Genomic DNA, 19,792 nt, shown 5'->3' with positions numbered 1-19,792 from the left:
CCGAGATAAAATATTCGAAAGTACGGAATTTCTTTATCGATTTTCACCCGTTGATTACGAGGTGTAGCGGGGGACCGTCGATTCCCAGCAGTTTTATTATCAATTATGCATATATTTCGACGGATATCGCGAGAAAAAAACAGATCACGAGCTGCACGCTCCGGGGAGCGCTAACTCGGGGCGTTTAGGAGCGATGATTTATCGCGGGCGATACTCGCGTTACGGTGTGTGGACCTAGTTTCAGTTCCCAACTGATATTATCAGCGCCGTTAAACGTAAAAGGGCGTAATCCGTTTCTGTTGCACGTCGGACAGTTTAACCGACATTGTGCGCCTAATAAGGTTAAAAGTTGGACTTAATTGACGGATGAATAGATAAAGAATATTGCAACGCCCGTGGTCGCGGAGCGTTAATTCGTTATTAGCTCGGACATGCTTTGTGTTGTTCCATTAAATATTTGTTAATGGCCGACAAGCGTGCTCATTAGGCAGCGCGGACGTTAATTACGATTCGTACGAACAAACGGTGGTTCTTTTGTCGCGTTGTCTTCGTATATGTTAAACTTTCTTGCGAAATTGAATGCTCTTTGGGTAGAGTGTAACGAGAATTTCTTATCGGAAAGATATTATAATTGGGGCATTGTTGCGGTACAGGTATTAAATTCTGAATAATTGAAACTCGAACGAGACACGATTTAGGCTTGGTAACGAGCAGAGTATCGTGGGTTATCGTACAATCTCCGTCGATAAAACTAGTTTGATTTTCCGGGTAGAATTTATCTTTCTACGATTCGTTGCAATTTTCCCTTTCTTTGTAGATTTTTCAACGTTCGGCTCGCACCGAAGGCAGAATTTCCCGGAATTACGAACGCAAGAAATTCGTTCGCGAGCCGACACGGTCGTGTTTTGTCACGCGTTCGAGAAATTTCAATTAGCCTCATGGGAAAACGCTTTAAACATCGAGTTACGTCGCGTATTCGAAAAATATCGTCAAACGACGGCGCTTATTTAACAGCGTTAAATCTCCACCCCCGTTTCGGAAGCCTCCGCGTAATTACTATCGTTGATCGATCACGTCGCGACCAATAAAACACAATAACCGTGCGCCCGACATTAATTATACCGTCGCGTACTTTACAGCGCGGAACGTCCACGCGGAAAACCAATTTCCATTGTTTGCCCGACTCTTTAATCACGGAATCCTTTACAACCGAATAAACCTTCCGCTTCATGGACCCGCGTACCGACGAAAAGGAGCCGTTAAACGGGGACGAGATCGCGCGGCTCGATACCAACAAATGAAATTCAATGAAACGCGTCGCCCACCGAGCGAGGAGAACGAACGAGCCTCGAAAACGACCTCTTCTTCTCCCGAGATACTCTCCAAGGTTTCGACAATTTCGACGAAAAGGAACCTTCGTTTTGTCGAGGATTCGGTAGAAGCAGACACGTCTGATAGAATCCTCCTACGAGAGTCACTTTTTTCTCAACGATCCAACCGATACGTTTGCCTTTATTTTCACTGGCCCGAGTGCCATCGAGAAGAAATATCATCCCTGTATAAACGGCATCGTTATTCCGATAGACTTTTGCGAGAGAAGAATTGGGCAATCTTTACTAGAAGCTGTTTCTTTTTTTTTACCGGTAACCTACATTCCCTTTAACCGAATCCAACGTGCAAAACGCCTCCGCTTTTTGTTTGCGAACGTTAGCAGACTCCCGTTCCCTTCGGAATTTAACCAACAACCCCCGTAAATCCGAGGTTCGATCCTCATTAAAACCTCGCCGAATAAGAAAATCCGGATAACACCGATATATCTTCGCCGTTACGTCCACCGACACGCGATGTATCGGGTCACGAACCGTTGAAAATAAAGCGATAGATAACCCCGCGATGAAAAATACCACCCCTGTTCTTTCCAGCCCCTCGCGAAACGTACCGGCTCGAAAATAAAAGCCCGAGTCCAATCTCCCCCGGACGTTCCACCGGTTCCGAAAACGGATGATGCCCGTTGGAAACAAAACGGGACGGAGGACGCGCACCCCTTCCACGGCGTGTAAACAGCCCCGAAGACCGGGCACTCGAGCGAGACGATACCAACGAGACAGTACGAAACGAAAACGTCTCACGGAAGCGGCGTCTAGAGCAGGTGGCGGTGCAGGTGTGCTCCTCGAGTCTGCCCGACCCTTTCAGACTCGGGGAATTACCGAAAGTAAACTTTCCGCGTTTAATGCGGTTAAGCCATAATCGGATCTTCCCGCTCGATACACGTAACGTCGGCTGCGCTCGAGCTCTTCGGAAGCGCCACTGCGAACGGCTGTGCACGCTCGCCCGACACCGACTCGGAAACCTAATAAATGTGAAAACGTTCCTTCGATTGGTCCTACGTAGCCTTTCGCCTTTCACCTTTGCCAACCTACGTTTCGCTGGACTGCGAATCCGATCGGACTTTATTCAAACTTTATTCAAAGTTTCGTTGTAATAAAAAGGACGTTGTTCGATTAAAGCTGTTTACTCCGGGCATGTTTAAATAGCGAATAAAAATGGCAATGTCTCGTGTAAATAAGAATTCTGATTGAATTCTTCTCTATACCAAAACGTCCGTACATATTTTGTATAGAGTACAGTCAGTCTCACGAATATTTATACGCGCTCTCAATAAACGGCACCACAGCCGAATGGTTAAAACGTATAGAAAGCAGGCTAATGGAAACGTAAAATGCAATATCTCGAGTTACATCGCGCGTTTCCCTGACCCCGCCGCGGCAAATTTAAAAGGTCCGCGAGGGATCCGAAAGGAATGTTTATGAGAGAACTTCCCGCGACAAGATACATTTTTCGCGTCCCGGATACCGCCGCGAAAGCCTTCAATTAACCAACGGAACGTACCGCCGTCCATTTCCAGCGTATAATAATCGTCGTGGAAAAACGTGCCGCGAAATAAGACAGCGACGACTTCGCCCGTGCCCTCGAGGGCAATTTCCCGTGGCGGCATTTTTCCCCACGACGTGGAACACGAAACGTCTTCCGCAACCCGTGTCCCCCGTACTTTTTGTAAAAGAAATCTCTGTGTGTCCTTACGCGTCGCGGTTTCAATGCGCCTGGGCCATTCAATTAATCGTGCTCGAGGGCGAGTTCGTGTAACGCGCGTAACGTATAATTGCGCGTCGAGGGAGCCCGTTCTAATGACGTCGATTACTCTTTTAAGGGGGTTCTTGCACGGTACGCGAACATTGGCCCCTTTACTCATTCTTTATGTTTATGTATACCCATCCTCGACCCCTTCTGGCATTGTCTGGTAGATAACGGCTGGGAATCTGGAATCGTCGCCACCTACGAACGGAATGGCAGGATTAGAATTCCGTGGAACTATCGAAAAGTGAATCGACTTGATTCGTTAGGCGTGGATTGAAGGAAAATCACAATTAACGATTATTTATATCGTTTTCTGTTCGAATCCGGTGTCGTACGGAAATAAAAATTCGTAGAGCTGCGCCTAAATGTATCTCTGTTCGATCGAATAAAAATGTATCGGAATACCTGTTCCAAATCTGTCCGAATAACCGCTGAACATAATCAAGATTGTGTGATCCATTCGCTCGCGTAATAGAAACGTTGTTAACGAACCATCCTTTTTTACAATACCTACAAGTTCGGTCTTTATTCGTGTCCCAGACTGTAAACAATTTTACCACGCGCCACGACGTTAAGAAACCCGGTAATGACACGGAAAACGTCGCGATACCGTACGTTGTTAACGGACACGACCAACGAGAAACAAAGTATTTTCTCCTGGCGCGGAGAGGAAGTCGTAGAATCTCCAAGTTTAATTACCAGGACTGTCGAGAGAGAAATCACCCTTGACGGTCTCGTTTGACGAGGGAAGTTTTATTCACGGTAGCCGGTATCTTTCCCAGTATTCCGTCCACAATTGCTCGATGAAGATATCGCTTTAATTACGACAGGTCTTCTCAAGGAGACGGCGCTTCGAACTGCGCCATACGTACTGCTCGAGAGCTGCAGTCCAACGTGTTGGTCTCGAGTAAAAGTTCTTTTTTTACCATTTCGGAGAAGAAAAACCAGTTACGACGTCCCTCGACGTGGATTTTAATTTCTTTCTAATGGACAAAGTAGCCGATAGTAAACGCTATCAACGCGGAAATGATCACCGAATTCCTCCTTCCAGGATAACCATGCTTGTTCTAGCACGAGCGTAATCTTTACGCGCGTTATTAAATAATTCTCTCGTTGAATAACCATCAAAGGTTAAGTTCTTGTACGATTCTCTTCTTCGCATCGAACAAATTTACCAATGTCTGTTACGATAAAATTGGACGATCTAATATTAATTAATTCAACGTTAACCCCTTGCCGCGCTTTGACAAGTCCGACTCGCGATGAAGATTTTGGCGCAAACATGAACGTATCACGAGCCAGGATCGTAAATAAATAGTCGAGCCAAACGTAAACATCATTTTCCGGCCCCAAGTCTCGTCGAGCTAATTTCACATTTCAAATTTAACGAGTCAATCTCACATTTCAAATTTAACGAGTTAATTTCACTGTACATTTTACCAGTTTATCGCCAAACTAAAAATCAAAGCTATCTCGATAAAAAAATTTCTCGAATAAAATAAATATTCCAAATCACCAGCCAATCGTCTCGAGGAGCTCGTTTTCAATTAGCGCGAAAGCAAATCTGGTTGATTCCTCTTCTCGTGGCGTTATCGAGCTGCGCGCATTCTTCGGATGCTTCGTCTCGAAGGAACTCCTCCCTTCGATCGCATTAGCAATCATTGAACACAAGTAAATCCCTAGTGCCATTACGTCGTTAGGGAACGAAGAAGTTAATCCAATGTTTACTGCCAGGGTGTACAAACGAGAAACTTGGAAGCGTTTCCATGGTTGTCCCGTGACTTCAATTGCCTCGAATTAATCTCTGGAGACCTCCGGACACCCGACGCCCGTTCCTTAATTACAGACCAAAAGAAGGCCACATAAAATTTCTTGTATCGCCGACGTGCCATCGAAAAAAGCACCTAATCGCCGAGAAGAAGCAGGAAGCTACGAGCCCGATTAGCCATCGGCCGGAACAACATCGGCTGCTTTCAACGACGGTCCTCGTCTATCATCTCGCTTTTTGTCGCGCGATACTCGTCCGTCGTTGGTACAACACAAATTCCAGCGGATCGTCGGACCGTTACAACGTTTTGACGAGCCACGTCGACGCCCGGAAATCACTCGAAAATTACTCTGGAGATCGTACCTTCCCGGATTAGCCAACTGGATCTGGTCAACGCGGCTGATGGACTCTCAGACCGCGAAGCAGACTGTGTCGAATGGCTACAGTGGTTCTTAACCGACAGGCTACTGGCGGGACTGAAACTTTATTTCTATCGCGAACTGTGCACACTGACATTTGAAGTAGGTGTTATTTTCGTGACGAAGTTAAAATATGTATCGTAAATGGCGCGGTGGTCGACACGTCGGGCTCACGGCATAGAAAAAGGATAGAAAAAGATTCTTTATTTAATGCGTAGATAGCAATTATAGTTAAAAGCTCTGGTTACGGAAGAGAACTCTAAATTTAACGCGTAAGTAGTCGTGGCCACCTCTGGCAACCGTCCTCCACCGGATAAGAGCCACTGGCCTCTGATGGACAACACCTGACACGTTCGATTCTTCCATTCCCCCATCTCCGAACGAGTAAATTCGAAGGCGACGATTCGCGTCGCGGAAACTCGTTTCTAAGTTGCCAGCATTCGTAGTTCGCAACTCAATCTCCTCGACTTTCTCGACAGCGCCCAGCCCCTCGACCCTCCGCCGCGATGCCAGGTAGCGGGAAAATTTCGTTGGAACTCGGCGAATTTATTTAACGCCGGTAAAATGTCCGCGATACGTATTTCTATGTAAATGGTCCACGCATTAGGCGAATATGCCACTTTCAGCGATATATTAATATTAATGAGGCGACGTTAACGCCAACGGGAACTCCCGGAAGCTTCGGGACGCGCGGTGCGCTTTGTCTACGGTCCTGTTTAAGATACGGATACAGTTGTGTAATATTAATATTCATTTTAACGTTGTTACCACCGCGGAGTCGAGTTGCGTAATTCCGAACTTGCGAGTTTTCTCGCGAGGGGAAGGTAATTCTTAACCGACGGATCCCTCTCGAAACTCGGTGTTTTTCTCTCGAATTTCGCGAAGAGAGAGGTATCGCAAAAGTTAGGAAATTAAAGGATCGCTGTTATTTGTGTCGAACGGTGTATATTTACTTTTTGGATGATTAAATTTTTGGATGAAGATCAGAGAGCCTCGATTATCGCAAGAAATCGGGGTAAAAACTCGCGCAACAAGCGAGGTTCTACACGGACACGGTATTCGAGTTATACTTGGATGAGGAGTCGACTTTAAATACGAGTCGTATATTCTCGGCTAGGGGAACGTGCGTGAGAAGGTTACGGAAGAAATTTACGTATGACTTAGGTATAAAAGAGATTCGGTCCAGGGTAAGAGAAACCGAGAGATTTATATTCAGGGAGCAACAGAATATTAGAGAAGAGAATGGAATGGGCACGGGAATATGGGACTGGCGACGATCTAACTAGAAGACGAGGATGGGAAAAACGGCGGGATAAAGACTGACAAACATATTTAACTTTGACCTTCGTCGTTGACGTCTTAAACGTCCATCATTACTGACGAGAGTCGCGGCAGCTTTCTCAAAGGCCGACGACGCCTACGCAAGTGTGATTTCAGCTTGTTAGCGACAACGACGAAAATTATCCTCGACGAAATCGAGAATTTTAATTGGAGCAAACTCCGCGATCTTCTCGCGAAATTTTACCGTGACGCTTTCAACGAAAGTTTCGCGAAACAAAGCTCGACCGAAGCTATCATCGTCCCTCGCTTTTCGCAGCCGTCTCTCTGGAACTATAATTAATACCGAGCATTATTTTTACTCGTTTCTCGGGACCATTCGAAATCTCTGAAATAACGGTGGATCGTGTTCGTTCAACGAACGCATTCGATAAAATCACCGTTAATTAAATAAGTGGCTCTTCGCATTCCGTTCTTTGGAACTTTTCCCGCACTTCTTCATTTGGACTCGTTTCATGCATTATTTCATCGAATCGTACCATCGTAAATTTCACGATTTCGTTTGTATCTGGAGGTGGTTGCGAAGGATGATAAACACTCGTTTTATGTAATTGTCGATAAATAGATGAAATTCATTCTCTGTATAACAAACAACCTACTTATTTCGAACCTGCGAAACATATTCCACGCATATATGTCTGTCAATTTTTTATTTCAAAATTAACGCACAGTAAAATTAAACGATTAATCCCAACCGAGTGCATTCTTTTACACCGTATATCACTATACGTAGAAATCCGGAGAATCGAGCTGTATCGATCGTCGCGGCTTCGTGCAATCGAGTCCCGCCTGGTCCATCAATTTGCACCGCGTAATTGCATATTTGCCATTCGTTATACGAATATTTATTTACAGTATCGTCGAGTAAATATCGCGAGTCAAACACCGCTCAAAGAAACATGCTTTCATAAACAAAACGAATTGCCTGTATCCCCGTCAAAGTAAGCCCCTGTAACGCGCTCCGAAATTATTTTGCTCCTTTTACGAGTCGCTCCTCCGCGCGCCGAACAAAACCCAGGATTCGACGGTATTAAATATCCACTTTTTCTTTCATTCCGTTCGATTCGCGAGAGAAGGGAGAGACAGAGGGCTCCGGTTATTCAGGGAAATACCAATTAAAACTACCAATAAAGGTCTCCTCATTCAGGGATCAAGCGAACGCCACGGCTACGGGATCTACGATCCGTTTGAGGTCCGCGTTACGCACGCGATCAGGCAAATTCAAATTAGAGCTGGCAATAAAGGCTCCATGCAGGCCTCGAGAAGAATTAATTTCATTTTTTTCAATTCCACGCATCTACGCTTAAATCTCGGCCACATGAAAATTATTTTCCAGCCAGTATTTCGTTACCACTGGATTCTTCCGTTGAAACAATTAACAACGCGTACTGGAAGACGAGCGCGATGATAAAGCTGATTATAGAGCGAACAGACATAGATTCTATTTTTAATAAACGGAATATTATCTCTAGACATCGATTTCTTTGTTACGTACAAATTTGTTCGCTTTCGAAGTATTGTACTTTCTTTTGAGAAGCTCTTAAGAAGCTCTGGATACAAATATTCTGGAGCTATTATCATAGAGGTGTAGAACAACACGAGCAACAACTAAAAATAGAATAGAAATAGGAGTAGGTAATACGATTACTATTTTGACAAATTTCTATCGTCGATATCTAATTTTATACTATTCACGATTCGTAACACCTGCCTTCTCCTTCGACAGCCGCACAGCCGAGGATGTAAATTTATTAAATTTCCTTTCGAGCCAGCCCCATACCTAATTTACACTTCTCTAACGAATCCCCTCCTTCGGTTAGACTATTAAGGACGTTGCTGGTCGCGTCGAACACGAACGTCCACGATACACGGAATCGGGCGAGGGAACGTTGCCGCTTTAAAAGGGATTACCTGGGAAAGAGAAGAACGGAGGGTTCCGAAAGAGGGTTGCGCACCTCTCCGGTAATCCTGGACGAGTAATGATTTAATGACGCCTACGCGAGCCCCGGGCTTTCATAATGCGTATCCGGTATTTATTTATTTATACGGCGAGACGGCGGCGATAATGCTCGCAACGCAAAAGCGCGTTGTTTCTCACGCCTGTAAGTTCATTCGGGTCTTCGCGAACCCGTGAGGATGCGCGGAGAACCGAATCGGCTGGTCTCTCATTGTGTCGCGTCCCGCGCCAAGATGGAAGTGAACTTTACCACGGAAGGAGACGCGTTAATTGCGCCGCGCCGCGGCCAATTTCAGCAACGAACGCCTCCTTTTCTCCCCCTCCAACTGGCTGCTTTGTTAATGAAATTAATTCCAGTAATTCGAACGCCACGACTTCCTTTCGCCTTTTCGAGAGCGTTCAACTCCACGCGAAAAAGAGGTTTCCGCGCGATTTTTATATGCACGCCAATGGTTTTTCCGCTGGAAAACATTGCACGCCGGAAGGTTAGCGTGACCCATGTGGGACGGGGCTGAACTTCGGGCCGGATCATTCCGATCGATACGGAATTTATGATACCTGGCGTGTCGAATGCTGTAAGCACCAGGTTCGACAGATCGAGAAGAGACGAGATCTTAGACTTTGAACTAATTTCTTTGGAACTCCAACTGTCGATAAAATGATTGTCGATGAGACAAAGGTGACCTGATTTTCAAATCTCAAATTAGCAAATCTAAGCTTACCATTCGTGGTGATAGAATGCTAAGAAAGCATCTCGAGATGCTGGTAGATACCAGAAATAAAGGCCACGAATACAAAGGGTTAACAAACAGAAATTTTCTTATCGCGAAGTAGATTTAGAAATAAACTACCAAGGTAACGCAAAGAAATTCGCGGGAATCGTTCGAAACCTTGACGTCCGCGAGCATTTCCAAAAGCTGGAGAAAAAGGGAGCCAGCTTCGCACGGGAAACCTGAAACGATGATAAATTGTTCGCGAGGGTTTCCGTTCCACATTTACGATAACTATTGTTCCAGGATTCTTGGAAATCGACTTAAGAAGTAATTAAGAAATAATCGTTCCGACGTCCCCGTAGATAGATTCCTCCTGCGAGGTGCGCAGCTGCCTAGGAATCCCAGGTTCCGATGTTCAAAGGCAGTTAAACAGAAGCGCGAAGCGTGAGAATCCTCTGAACCCTCCACCTTATTTGCACCGCGGCAGAAAATTATACGCCAGGGAATGAATATGTATCAGGTACATTAATTGCGCAGGAAACATCGGTTTGGATGTTTTGTCACCACGTCGACTCTGTTTCTTGCGAGATCAGACAGGTAATGGGATGCGTGGGATGCGTTCATTTGCGAACTTTTATAGAAGAAGGATAACCGTTACACGTTTCTTCGCTCAAGTAATTGCGAGTACTTTTTATCTCTGCAGAAATATATACACAGTAGCGTACGCACGCGTGCATAGCGCAACGAGGAGTAGCTATACATCGGTACGAACCTAATCCTGATAACGTAACGCGACACCTGAGAATCGATTTCGGTATCGGTATCGGTATCGGTATCGGTATCGGTATTAATTGGATTGGTCCATTAGTGGAAAGTGATACTCGTAATTCAACTTTATCGAATTTTATTTCATGTACGCATGAATTTTTACGAATATACTTCGTCGTGTACGTACAACGATACAGAACGATAAACGAAAGAAAAATATTTCTTTTTACACAGTGAACAAAGATGTTATTATTATGCGAAAAACAGCAAAGAGATGTTCGCGTTTATAATTCGACCAAAATAAATATGAAGTGCGTGCTAAAAGCATCAATATTGAAATCGAGTTGCACGTATAGGATTTAAACAAACATTGACCTGCGAGCTTCGCGAAAAACAGGATGGCGCCCAGACTTTGTTCTCAACTACTTTTAATTTTGTTTTCAGCTGCACCAGTTTGAAGAAATCTTGCTCACCGCAAATCACGTGGCCACCCACGCTATCGTCTGTTATGACAAAATGAATGAACCTTTTTTTAAAACAAAAATTCTTTTATAATTCCTTAAGACATATTTTGTAATATATTTACATTTCATTGATAAAAATTATTACTTAATACCTTAAAAACACACACACAAGAAAGTGTCCGTTTTCATTTACCTGACTGCGTCTAACCCCTTAAACGGTCGATTGTGCGTCGAATAAACGTATAGCGGTCCTCAACCCGAGCACACGAGTTCAGTTTTGTTCTCAGGGCTGAAAACTGGTCGATGGCGGTTCGAGGGCTCGCATATATATATATTGTATATATGCATCGAAATCGAAATGCACGCACGACCGACGTAACGAAGACAGATCTAACTCGTTCCCAACTGTCTGTTTACTAACTTCCCTCGACTATGTTTGGCAAAACCCCGCTAGTTGTTGCAAAAAGCGCCGCTTCCAAGTTTCCCGACTGTTTTAAACTTACAAATGGATTCCACCGGAACGATACCAACTCGCAAAAATTGAATACTTTCTCGGGGTTGCGTGTAAGAAACGAATTCTCGCGGAAATAGCATCAAATTCGTGGGACGAGTTCTCAGGGATTGTTTCTTAGGGGTTATTTCTTAGGGGTTGTTTCTTAATGGTCGTTTACGGCTCTGGACTTATACAAATTCCATACTTGATTCAACTTCGGTTGATATCAGGTAATACTTAGAGCGAAGGTGCGAGAATTAATCAAATTGATTTGAAATTGATTTAATTGAAATTAGACTCTGCGCGTTACGTGTCTTATTATAATCATTTCTAGTATGATAAAGGAATGTACACGTTGGTCGGTAGAGAATAATCTAGCGATGCGTGATGGAGCCCCCAACAACCGAGCTTTTTCCTAACACGCTGTGCTCTTCTGTTCTCGACCAACGCTACAACGCACTCGTATGCACATCCCTCAGCAACACCACCCAGGAAAATCGCACTGCACACGCATTAATGATGCAGCCAGTCCTTCCTATTTCCGTTTCGACATCCCCTCAAGGTACCGTTCTAATAAAAATAAACCACTTCATCGATCAGCTCGCTCGCACCTACGCCCGACAGGACTCGGAAAATTCGTCTTGCGAGTTCGAACTATTCGCTTCTCGCTCGACCACCTCCCGACTGCATCCGTTTTCTCGCGGAACGAAGAGGACTCTTTCGAATTTATACGAAACAATGTTTCAGATCGCAATAACGTAATGTCCCGGCGGGACAAAACATCGAACGGGGAAGGAGGAGAACGACGAGACGCTCGCTCCACCGGAAAGCGTCGAACCACCGACGGAAAAAAATTTAATCTCAAAAATTGCTCGTCGTTCGTCCGCGTCTGGCGTCGTCGGCGGATGCTCGATCAGGCGCGGAGACAGCTACGAAGGGAAAGGAAAACCCTCCTCGATAACGAACGAAAAATAATCGCCGGCGATTAGCGGGGCAGTGTGTTTCATCCCTCGTAGACGGGAATAAGAAGTAAAATTTCAAATATCGAGGGCGAAAGAAGCGGCGAGGAAAAGCTGGACGAGGGGTTGGTCGGGGGGAGTGGCGAGTCCAACTCTCGGTGGATCTGTCAAGCTGGTTGCGCGAGATGGGGTGGAATCCCTTGTTTAAACAGAGGCACTTCGTACCCGATCCGACGACCGGTTCATGAACAAATGCGACTGTTCTTTGGATACTTTAATCCCGGGGATTGGCTGTAATTTATATCATTTGCTTCTCCCCTCGGGTCCCTCTCTCTCTTTCTCTCTCTCTCGGCTGCGTTCCTCCACCTGTCTCTGGTACACTGTAAACCTACGAGAATCATCCCTCTCCTTCCGGGCTCTTTTGTCTTCTTCCCCTCGGGCTGTTATTTTCGTCGCTGATCCGAAGAAAATATTAAACGCTGACACGAGAAGGGGAGGTATCGAGGACTGGAGTTGAATGGAGTTGAATTCATGGGACAAGGAATCGATAATTGTCCCACGAATGGGATTGAAATTTAGAAATTCAAAACGACGGACCAATATGACGGGACAAGATGCGAAAAGCGACTGGATTTGGATGAAACTTGGTATATAAAGCTATTCGAGGGCGCTCATTCCAAGTCTGAATTCAAAATTTGAAAGTCGATAACGTGCCAAGTAATTCCGTTAAGATTTAAACATTTGATTCGGATCACGCGTAATCAAATATTCTCGTAGTTCAATGTTTATCGGATTATTTTAATAATATAGAGTTGTTATACATTCGATTACTTTGAGTATTACGTATTATTAATCAAGTGTCGAGCAAAAATTGCCCAGGTTCCTCGAGTTCCTGCGCTTTCCGTCCCTTAACTCAGACGCCACCCCTTGTACCTCACTCGAACGCCCGGCTACAAATAACGAGCTTCATTTTATGCAAATTTCAACATTGGCCGCTTTAAGTGTCACCTCCCGCAATATTACCGCTTCATAGACCAACGAAGCTGGGGAAACAGAGAACTCGTTCGAGCCTCTCGTGAAACAGGAGACACAGATGAGGTCGGGGGCTGAATTGCGAGCCCAGAGGAGGCGACCCGCGTGACATTCGAGCCGCTGTAGCCGTTTGAAAGCCAAGCTCAGAAATTCGGCCCGCTGGCGTGTTCCAGAGGACTCTCTTCCTCCAGCTATTAACCTGCCAGATAATGAACTCGCGTTAACTACCATGTTTTCCGATTACGTTTCCACCGTCGGAAATCTCGAAAAGGTGGACGAAAGACTTTGGACCAAAACGCCATTTTTTTGAGACGTCCTCACCCCAACGTAACAGTAAGATCGATACTTTAACGTAATAAAATAACAAATAAATATTTCTGCTTAAACCAGAGTGCTATGTAATTAAAAAATTAGAGAATTAATGTCTACGCCTAATACACGCTCTCGTCCGCTCTATTTTCTTGTATCGTTCTATTCTTTGGGCCCCTAAGAATTTAATTACGCGAAATACTACTTCTCGACTCAAGGTACGAAACGATCGAATGTTTCGACAGTCATATATCTCAATGTTTTGATAATTCCAATGGGTCTGCAACCGCTCTGAAGTAAAAAAAAAAAATATGTGCTTCGCCAAAAAAAAAAAAAAAAAAAAAAGGAACCTTCGATTGACCCAACAGCGATCAAAGAGCGTATTTATTATCCTTTCCCCGACTCGATCGTGCGAAATTCGAAACCGAGAATAACACGCTCGCGTTTCCCCGCAGCCTGAAGAGCAGAAATAAATTACAAGAGGCGGGCGGTGTATTTTAGCCAGCTTTTTGGGATTACCAACCGCTGTGCACCGTGCTCGCCGGTACGTTCCACAGCTATTAACCCGGCAGATAATGAACTCGCGTTAACTCCGATGTTTTCGGATTACGTTTGAACCGAGCGCGCGAAAATAAAGTGGACGGTGTTGTCTTAAGGTTAGACCGCAGGACCGCGGTCCCCTCTCTCCCTCCGGAAGAGAACAGCTCGACCGACCACTCATTAGCATGGTAATAGCCGCGGTACGCGCGAGTGCTAAATTTTAGGTTTTCAGCTTGCCCGCAAACCGTTCTACGCGCTAATGTACGAACTCGCGACTGTTAACCAGCCAACGCGCTGTGTACCAGCGATCCTTGACCACTTTTTTCGGTTGCTGGAAGCTCGAGGGTAGTTTCAGAGGAAATGGGACGTTTGCACGCGCGTTACAAGAGGCCGGGGGATGCTGGGTCGCGTTTGACCCGTAACAAAATTCCTTTATCTTTGGTTTCAAACGAAAAGTTTCCAAGCGGATATTTTTTTGTCTCGACAACTTCCGGTGGCGCTCGTGCGATTAAGCTGCGACAGAACTCCGTTAGATCCACGATTAACAAGAGAAGGCTCGACGGTTTGGACTGCAAGAAGAGGCTGGGTCTAATTTGACCCATGGTAAGATTACCTCTGGTTTCAAAAATCAAATTTCCGAGCATATTTTTGCCTCGATTGTCTAGTCACTAATAAATGCTGGAACTATCGTAAATATAGAATCAAAACATAGAATCGTTTTCAATAATTTAATCAAAGGATTATATTGTAGAAACTGATGCTTAAGGTACGTTTACCGATCGCTCTCCTTTGACACGGTGGCATTAGAAAGTATCGATCGGAATAAAGATAACAGGAGGGTACGAAGCTCGAAACCGTGACAATATTTTGCGCGATAACACGCACACGACTATTGTGTTACGCGGTGATAATCCACCGATTAAACCGAATAGCAAACACGGTGGATCGACCACGATCTAAGTGTGTAGTAAAACTAAAGTGGAACGTATGATCGTATGTACATGGGGCCGCACGTGGGACCCGAAGGGATCGTAGCCAAACGACCAACCAATATGCTAATCAAAGGAAGAGAAGCACAGTGGTTGGTCCTTTGGCAAACAGACCTCTGTGCAGGTCCGATCGTAACGCTTCCAAGTACCTACGGACTGCAGTCGTTCTTCCTTATTTGTTTCAGGCGCCTTTGCGCAATTTTAAACATCTCAGAAAACCGTCTTTCATATTTACTAACTAAATGCTTTACCAGCTCTCGGTTATTATTTGACCAAAAATTAACCTTTTAATCGTATAGAGTTCCGTGTTGTATAGATAACAGATAGTACCAAAGATAATCCTGGATACCATCAAAGATTCGTCTTGGTTCTTAAAAAGAACGACAGAACCGTCCCCTTAATTCCAGTACGCTTCGAAACCTGCTTGGTCACGCGGTTTCACGCGGATGTGGGCGCCAAATGTGCAGCGACGCGTGTCGCTCGGAAGCCCAAACGAATCTTCCAGGGTGTCACGTTACGACAGGAAAGACAACTTTTTGGGCCTGTCGGTAGCGAACCTAACGCGCGGCCCAGAACCACAAGGCGTCCATGAAAGTTTTACCACTAGTTGTAATACGCGCGCAACGTCTGACCGTTTGAAACTTTTATCTCGAATAACAACTTTGAAATACGACGGGAAAATAATATTCTTCGTAATTATATAATTACCGCAGTAGGATAGTCAGCTTTTAGAAAATATTTCTTACAATTAGCTAACAGACAAGAGCGATCCTACGTACAACGATCATTTTGCACGTAGTAACTCGAGCGCCAGGCTCGTCAGAATCTGTCAGCGGAGGAAACCAAATCTCGCGATCTAAATATGCATTCGAGCAACCTGACAAACGCGAGCAGCCCGAACATCAGCCCGATCAGTGTTTCCGAGACGCATCTCCGATCTAAATATCCGCCCTGACATGCCCTGAATCGACATCGTAACCGAATCCCAGTGCACGTCGGAGGAGCAAGCTACGTTCGATGATCTAAACGATAGCATCGCGTAAAAGAATCGCAAACCGTGAAAAAAATCCGTGGAAAGTCTCGACCTAGCCTTAGCAGTCTAGCACAACGACCCGCAACCCTCGCTTCGATCGTAAAGCTTACCTGGCAAACGCGACCATCGACCAGATCGGTGTTTGCCGGAAGAATGAGCCACGTATTCCGATCTAAATATCTCCAGACCTGGCTTGAATCGACAACGTAACCGGATCGCAGGACAACAATGGCTGAAAAGGTTTGAACAAGGCTCAGCAGTCCTGGAGCGACGCACGACGATCACTGTCGTCCCGAAGCCTAGCTGGCAAACACGAGCGACTCGAGCCACCGTCTCATCAGTGTCTGTCAGAAAAGCTAGACACGTCTCCCGATCTTGGGGGACAGGGAACGCGGTCGTCCTCGACGGTAAACAGACCGAGGAGCTCGAAGTTTGTTACCGTGGCTCGTGACGCTATCAAGGGATACGTCTGCGGCACGATCTCTCCCTCGATCCATCTATCGCATCGGTGGATCCTCTTCCTTCGGCCTGAATCCTCGCCGCTTTCGCTCGAGGCGTCGCTTCGTCGTGTGGCGAAGTTATCGTTTAATGGCAGTCGCTTCGTATTCCGTGCCACGGGCGAACCATCTTCTCTTCTCGAAACAGCGGCCGATCGCAGCTTGTACCACTCCGCCGAAACAAAACGACCATCCCCGTTGACAAACAACCGGTACAATCAATTACATCCGGGTTCTTCCGGGGATGGTGTATCGAACCCAGACAACGGATCGTTCTTGTTTCGAGGCGACCGATCCTTCGAATTCGGCGACGACAACAGTCCACGCGTTTGAAAAGAAGAACGACGAAAAGAAGCTGATTTTTCGAGGGGCAATCTCTTACGTCGACGTGTCGTGTATCAGAAGGTCTGACGGTTCTGGTTCTCGGAGTTATCAGAATTTATTTTGTTAACCGAAGATGTACGAAAATTGAGGAAATTGGAGTAACGATATATCGTAGCGCGACTGCGAAAATTAATACACGGATCGTTGGATCGTACACTACGTTCAGGTGTGAAATAATTTGAGAACCGAAGCCAACACGCGAGGAGAAAGAAAGTTACGTCATCGAGCTATTCAATGGAAACGTGTCTCGCTGTTTTCGTCCCCTGACGATCGAACGAACCGCGATTGCATAAGAGAAATACACGAATAAAAAGTAAACCGAATCACCGGATTCGTTTTATTCTGTGCCGTTCCATCGATGTTTGTATTAAAAAGAAAAAAGGGTATAATCGAAGATTTCAAAACTAAAAATGTACATTATATTCGTTACTCAACTTTCTATCGTTACCGATAATAGAAATGAAATTTAAACGAGAGTTATCTCCTATTTTAAACGCTGTAACGTACGCTTCGTCGTCGATATTTTGCGCTCAGCGCGAAGTTTCAAAGTCGGGAATCGAGCCTTCGCGAATGGTTTAATTGTCCTCGAGGATTCGACGCGAAGATTAATTAAACCTGTCGATAATTAAATGGGCTTTTTGCACGGTAGGCCCGATATTTACTCCCCATTTCCACGAGTATTGTATCTCTCTTTGGGCGACCTCGGTTCACTTATCGTGTCTGGGGTTTCGTTTCAGGAAATAGGAAGTTCGCCGATACCCGCAACCATACGACCGTGTCCCGATTAATGGCTTGTCGATTAACCCCGGAACGGGTTGGCATTATCCGGGAACCGAAGTAGGAAACGAAGTCCAAAATCGCCTTTGCCGCGCGCTCCACGCGATCCAAGAATTTTCCGTTCTGTTTCCCGAGCCGTTGGCGTTTCGATACGGACTCCTGACGTTGCCAGGACTTAACAGTTCGTTTCATACGCTTGCTAATTCGCCGACGAGCGTAACTTACCGCAGGACGTTACGCGAGTTCTCCATCCGCGATAACTTCGAGGGAACTTATTCGATTATTTTGCAATTCATTTAAGCTGCAACGAAAATCGTAACGGAAAGAAACAAGAGCGAGTGTTCGCGAAACGTCGATGCGTATAAAGCGTTCCAAACAGTTCCGGCGTCTAAGACTGCAGTTTTGGAAAATAACTTCCGCCCGACGAAGCCACCGACGGTAATAGAATTTTCTCCCAAGCGGTCCGACGCCGAGCAAAACAACTTTAATCCACGGGAAACTTTTAAATCTTCGGATAATATCACTCTGACCAATAGGAACGATATCGAAGCCACAGGTAAATTGTTTTTAGCGGGGTCGACGGTACCGATTCGCCACCTTATAGGGTTACATGGGTTACGATTTTAATACACAACTCTGATAAAAATTCAAATTTCAAATTTTTTTTTTTTTAATTCTTCAATCACGTATACTCACGCACTAATAGAACATTTTTTTTCATTTCAGATAAATCTATCATAAGTCACTCCATTTTTCTAAATGATCTCCGAAAACCAGCTCTTATTTTTCAATATTTTTCCATGAAAAATTTATGAGATGTCGTTCAAATGTTCGTTCGAAAAATTTTATAGGAATTGTATTCTATTATTCTTTTTGGCCCTGAAAACTCATGTAACCCCGGAAGAGCAGCACCGTTTTTCCGGTCAAGTTTGCATTCTTAAACACCCTCTCGCGCATCCTCGAGTCACTCGAACCGGCCGACTATTTGCCCGAATCAATATTTGTAGACGGTCAGTGGCAAACTACTTTCTGAACGGTGAAGTTGCGTCAAAGGAGAGCCATAAATACGTTAAGCCTTGAAAGATGCCCTAGGTCACGGCACCGAACCTTTTATCTCCCAACATATTTACGCCCGGACTCCCTTACGAGTTTCTATTTTCACCAAACTTTCCACTCTGCGGGAATTTGAATTTAAAGTCGCGCTCACGAGAAAATATTGGACCCTGCGATTGTTTAATCCTTGAGGGCGGTCTGGGACGCGCGTTCAATTAATCCAGTTTCTTTTGGATTATGTCGAGAGCACGATACGATATAAAATTCTCCCGTAGACGCTTCGAAACGACGAAGGGAGAGTAAGCGGCTCGTAGTATGATATCTGATAAAAACTGTTACGGTACTCTTCTCTTGCGTCACTTACGCACCGACAGCTTGAAAAAACAAATCATCGATGCAAATCTTTTAACTAATACTTCGAGGTGCTCTCCACTGAGATATCGTTACCGAACTACGAATTTCGCGCAGTTACGATACAAGCGAAACGAATAAAATTCACGCTTCGTGTACATTTCTTCCATATCAATAATAGTAATTATCGGTCCGAACGAAACAACGCGCGACACTCGCCCCAATAATAAATCCTAAACCCACAGACCTGCAATGCCTTTGTCGCCGAGTTTGCGTGTACGTACTTCTCGAAATCCGCGGTACGCTATTCAATTTTCCAACGAGCGAGAAGTAAACAATCGAAACTCGGTAAAATATTCACTCATATTTAACACGTTCCCGAACGACTCGCGCGCTGCTCGTCGCGTTGCGAACCATGTAACCGAATTCCTACGATTAACAATTACGGGCGATTGTTTAACGACATAAATTCCGAAACGTGCAAGTTTCAATTCGCGCGGCACGGTACCGGAACGTTTAGTTCCTGACCGTACCCCGCGCCAAAGCGAGGGTGTATTCTAATGAACATTTGTACGATCGACGCCAGACTATACGTTTATCCTAATCCCTTCCACGGTTGGCCGCAGAATCGCAGCCCGTTCGCACACGTACGAACGGAATATTTATCGGAATGCAATTAAGTCGCGACCTGCAACACCGACCGAGCGAATACCGGAAAACGTTCGTGGAAACTTTCAATTAACGATTGAACAAATCGGTTCGCCGACTGTTCTGCTTAAAAGTTCGCGGCTAAAAAAGGAAGTAATCGACCTG

At 45.2% G+C, this 19,792-nt stretch overlaps 1 protein-coding gene and 1 long non-coding RNA gene across 2 annotated transcripts in view; both read right to left on the bottom strand.

Annotated features, from left to right (window-relative positions):
• LOC128887338 (uncharacterized) overlaps positions 1 to 5,319 on the bottom strand; it is a 47,159-nt gene extending 41,840 nt beyond the window's left edge. Inside the window, exon 1 of the long non-coding RNA XR_008460015.1 lies at positions 5,267 to 5,319. This is a non-coding gene — a long non-coding RNA (uncharacterized LOC128887338). The remainder of the gene's footprint in view (positions 1 to 5,266) is intronic.
• The window catches only part of LOC128887317 (nephrin), a 360,575-nt gene that overhangs the window by 310,384 nt on the left and 30,399 nt on the right, over positions 1 to 19,792 (bottom strand). The window lies entirely within an intron of this gene.

This window comes from Hylaeus anthracinus, unplaced genomic scaffold (assembly GCF_026225885.1).
Source record: "Hylaeus anthracinus isolate JK02 unplaced genomic scaffold, UHH_iyHylAnth1.0_haploid 11985, whole genome shotgun sequence".
Classification (NCBI taxonomy): domain Eukaryota; kingdom Metazoa; phylum Arthropoda; class Insecta; order Hymenoptera; family Colletidae; genus Hylaeus; species Hylaeus anthracinus.
The sequence above is the reverse complement of the archived record's forward strand: the minus strand, read 5'-3'. Positions and strand labels throughout refer to the sequence as shown.